This window comes from Electrophorus electricus, chromosome 21, assembly GCF_013358815.1.
Source record: "Electrophorus electricus isolate fEleEle1 chromosome 21, fEleEle1.pri, whole genome shotgun sequence".
Taxonomy (NCBI): domain Eukaryota; kingdom Metazoa; phylum Chordata; class Actinopteri; order Gymnotiformes; family Gymnotidae; genus Electrophorus; species Electrophorus electricus.
Genome location: NC_049555.1, coordinates 4,121,336 through 4,126,335, shown reverse-complemented (window position 1 = coordinate 4,126,335; position 5,000 = coordinate 4,121,336). Strand labels below are relative to the sequence as shown.

The 5,000-nt window shown below is 50.2% G+C and overlaps 1 long non-coding RNA gene across 2 annotated transcripts in view; it reads left to right on the top strand.

Annotated features, from left to right (window-relative positions):
- LOC113585717 overlaps positions 1-5,000 on the top strand; it is a 35,366-nt gene that overhangs the window by 29,124 nt on the left and 1,242 nt on the right. Inside the window, exons 1-2 of one of the 2 annotated variants that reach the window (XR_003411547.2) lie at positions 4,057-4,243; positions 4,333-4,439. This is a non-coding gene — a long non-coding RNA (uncharacterized LOC113585717). Of the gene's footprint in view, positions 1-4,056; positions 4,244-4,332; positions 4,440-5,000 lie in introns of those variants that run through there. The other variant, XR_003411546.2, reaches the window with a different exon arrangement.

The window sequence follows — 5,000 nt, the reverse complement described above, 5'->3', positions numbered from 1 at the left end:
TTTCAACCCCCCCTTTCTCCACCCAAGAATTAATTTTCTCTTCCTTCTGCCAGCAAAAACCAGAATCCACCATAACACTGCATGAATCACTGGTTCAGTCACACTCACACACGCGTTTACACATCAGAGAGACAATGCCTGTTAGAAACGCACACCTGCACCAAAGCTGCACAAAGGAAGCAAGTTCCTTCTTAAGAAAATCGTGATATTTTAAAAAATTAGGGTTTGTTGAAAGTGGCAGTTATTACTGTTCTTAACTATAAAGAAAACCGCACACACACACACACACACACACACACACACACACACACACACACACACAGGAATACACACACAGGAACACACACACACACACACACACAGGGACACACACAGACACAGGCACACACACACACAGACGCACACACACACAGGCACACACACACACAGGCACACACACATACACAAGCACACACACATACACAAGCACGCACACACACACACACCCCTCTCTCTGTGAGGTGAAAAGGGGAAAACCTGAAATAAAGGCCGGCGGATGCAGCCCCGAGTGTAAATGTTACACCACAGTGCAGTGAAGCAAGACAGCGTGCACATTCTAGACCTGCACAGTACCAGCATGTCCAGATTTTCATTCTCCTGCTCTTCCTGGATCAACCACCTCACGTGCACATGGGAGCACACAGCAGCACTTACCGACTCTCTGTGGGCAATTTCAGCTCTGCTTGCCAACTGCTGGAAACATGCCACAGGGTACGCACACCACAGCCCAGAACTGACCAACGCCACTCCTGGACGCGTGCCGTCATGCTGGGATTAGCTCCAAATCTGCTCCTGGACACACGCCGCCTGCTGGGTTTAGCTCCAACCCCATTCCTGGACACACGCCACCTACTGGGTTCAGATACAACCCTGTTCCTGGACACGTGCCGCCCTGCTGGGTTCAGCTCCAACCGCGCTCCTGGACATGCGCCGCCTGCTGGGTTTAGCTTCAACCTTGTTCCTGGACACGCGCCGCCTGCTGGGTTCAGCTCCAACCCTGCTCCTGGACATGTGCTGCCCTGCTGGGTTCAGCATCAACTCTGTTCCTGGACACACGCCGCCTGCTGGGTACAGCTCCAACCCTGCTCCTGGACATGCACTGCCTGCTGGGTTCAGCTCCAACCCCATTCCTGGACATGTACCAGCCTACAGGTTCTGTTCCCAGCCCTGAGTCTAACAGACATGGCTCAGCAATGCAGATTTTCCTGAAGACTTGGATTAAGTTTAGTAAGGTGTGTACGGATTAGGGCTAGAACATAATTAGAGCAATTACTCTCCGTACCAGACACCCTGAGTTCCTCGAGGAACTCATCTGGTTATTGGAAAACTTTGCAGTGAAACTGAATACAGTGTCTGGTTGCTCACAGCTCCACTTGCCTCTGTCTCACCCCACATACAAGACTGAATGCGTTTACCAAACACGGTCAAACCCCCGTCTGAATCCCGCCTTGTGTTCAGTCCCACCCTACATGACATCATTGTGCTGAGAAAATGTCTGGCGTTCTTTACGCTCTTTCCACAGCAGAGGTTCTATGTGTACAGGTAATACCGTAGTGCCTGGACGCTGAGGACAGACCCTGTGTGTCTGCAAAGGCTGGGCTGGGAACAGCATGGAAAGGCAAGTTTATTCAAAGTTCAACGTGCTCTACACAATCAGAGAGGAATGAAATTCTAATAATGCTGATTACATCCTGAGACCTAACACCTCAAGAGGGTGAGAGATCTACAAGGGTAAGGTTGGGGATAGCCTATCGGATGAGAGATCTTCAAGGGTAGGGTTGGGTATAGCCTATCAGATGAGAGATCTAAAAGGGTAAGGTTGGGGATAGCCTATCAGATGAGAGATCCACAACAGTAAACCTATAGAGTGAGAGAACTACAGCGATAGGGCTTGAACTAAATTTTCTATCCCTGTTTAGCAGGCACATTGGAATCCCATGGGTCTCTAGGGTACTACTGCAGGGTCTGGCAACCTTGGAATAACTGATATACAAAATCTAAATTACATTCTATTAGAATTCAAATCAGCCCCTTTGAGCTGTAACAGAAGGACTGGACTGTGAGTAAAGAAAGAGTGTGAGCCAGGCTCCGTGTTGCACCACTGCCGGAGGCATCTGGGGGGAGAAGATTGGCTAAAAGACCATCCAGCAGTGCTTAGAGGACATCAGGTGACATCATCGGGACGCCCAGCACCCTGGAGGGCCTTGGGGATCTGCGGCCCTTGGGTTCGCGGTGTAGATCCCCGAGGATTTGAGCACACATGCAATGAAACCTGGAATGTTTCACCAGTCTGATGCATGCGTCCAGCCAAGCCGAAACCCGGATGCTCCCAGGAGTCTTGCAAACTACTGGCTACTCTCTCTGTGCAGCGAGAGTCAAACGGCCCCCGCAACGATGCCGCTGTTTGCACTTGGGCCCCTTGTCGTGTCACACGACCATGCGGCATCGCAAACGTCCCGATGACTGCAAGCCTCCCCAGTCCACCGTGCCGCGTGCAAGCTGCGAAGAATAGAAAATCCCCAGAAGATAATGAGGCCCACTGCAACAGTGCAGTAATGAAAGAGGACTGCAGCGTAATGGTGTCACGGTCCCCGTCTTATGCTAATTTAAAGGAATGGTCGTAGGGTCACTGCTAAAAACACCCTGGTTTCAGACTCACCGGAACAGACAGTTGGACCGAAATTAGCGGGAGGCGGTCAGTCTGGATGGCGGGTTGCGCCGCGGAAACGGAACTCCGCTGTAGGCTGGAAACACGACGGGTTCTGCGTAAAGGACATGAACGCAAGCAATATCTGTGTATACGAAAGGGCTGGACAGGACAGCGCGTGAACTGAAAGAAAACGAACCTCCGGGAGAATCGTTTATTGGTGCGCGTTGGCGTGAGAGTTTGTTTGTTTGGTGGGCCTGGTTACTTAGGTGACCGCCCTCTTTTCATCAATGCTGGATGAAGTGATTAATAATGGATGTGGGTCTATATATGGCAGCAGCATTTCAGCCTCACGTGCGCGCACACACACACACACACACACACACACACACACACACACACACACACACACACACACGCACATGTGCAAACAAACAGACAAAAGCACACGGTGACGCATGAATGCCTGTGCAGAACGGCGCACACACTCATGAGCGCATGCGTACAAACACTTACACACAGACACAGATACACACACACACACACACACACACACACATCCACCCTGCCCTGGCTCTGTGTACACAGCCCATCTATTCATCTCTCCCTCTGCCGGCATTAATAAATGATCCTAGCCACTCGGAGCACACACACACACACACACACACACACACACACACACACACACACACAGCCGTTAAATATTCATCAGCTGGGCCGTACTGTTAGTCTTGGGCTGCACGGGGAGGCAGTAAACTCGGACTCAGATGCTCACTGACATATTACTCTCTCTCTCTCACACACACATACACACGCATACACACACACATGCCTGAAATCATGCACACTGCAGAGGTGTACCTTGGCTTCTTTCTCTCTCTCTCTCTCTCTGCCTTTCCCCCCCTGCTCTGCTCTGTCTCTCCTCCTTCTCATTCACTAACTCTGTTCCAGTAGTACCAGCTCTTGCTTCGTCACAGTCACAACCTGGACAAACCGTTCAGATGAGAGTGTAAAGCAGGTCTGTGGCGAACGCAACAAAGCCATACGCTCTCTCTCTCGTTCTCTCTCTCTGTACACACACTGAGCTCAGTAAGGGGTTAACACTGTGACAGTGTGAGGGTAGTCAACAGACAACTCACAATGGGACTGTGTGTGTGTGTGTGTGTGTGTGTGTGTGTGTGTGCGTGCACAAGTCTGTGTTCCAGGAAACAGGATGTCCCTTTGTCTGCGTACCAGCTCTGGGACGGGGCACTCTCTCTGTAACACTGCACCAGCCTGTGGTGTGCATTTATATGTGTGTGTGTGTGTGTGTGTGTGTGTGTGTGTGTGTGTGTGTGTGTGTGTGTGTGTGTGTGTGTGTGTGTGAGAGTGTATGTGAGTGCATGTGCACGTGTGAGTATATGTGTCTTTCTATGTGTGGCTTTCTAAGAGAATGAGAGTAGTTAGCAAGTCCTAGAATGCCATGTGTGTATGTTTGTGTGTGTGTGGGGGTACACACATTAATACTTCACTTAAAAACTCCTGTACTCCAACAGAAGCAGCATGGCTTCAAAGATGGTGAGTGCGAGAGAACGAGTGAAAAAAAAGGGAGAGAAAGACGTGGCTTTGCTCGAGATTAATTTATGTGCTGCTCAAATTACACACAGATGTTCGGGCGGGGAGGTGGCGAACGACAGGAAAAACGAGAGAAGGAGAGAACGAGAGAGAAAGCAGAAACAAACCGCAGCTGGGAGAGGAAAAACAGCCACGAACGGTCAGGTGAAGTGTGTGTGTGCGTGTGTGTGTGTGTAAGGCATTCAGCATGAGTGTGCGTGTGAATGTGAGAGAGTGTGTGTGCCTGTGTGTTCACCCTGGCAATGACCCTCCGCTGACCTCTACTCCTCACATCAAAGAGGATTATGGGATAGCACGGAGAGTGCCAGGAGTCTAATTGAGGACTGCGTTGAGGGTGTGTGTGCATGCGTGTATGAGTGTGTGTGCTCAGTTTTCTGCGGTGGCTATCAGCATGACCTGCCTCATATTTATATTTACATTAAGATTTCTTTGAAATCTTTTTTGAAAGGACAGATTGAACTTCTGACCCAATTTTAGCTACCAGTTCAACTCCAGCACTACAGATATGATCTTTCACCAAGTCTGGGACAGCTTGCAGCAGGCACTCGCTGAACTCTGACCCTAAACGATAACATTTAGACTCTGTGAAGGTGGAGTCCTTGTCGATGTTTCTTCTCGCCCTGCACCGTTTGCTGTAAATGTCTGTCATTCGGTGCCCCAGTGCGCTGTGGGCTGCCAGCACCAACACAAGACACGTTGA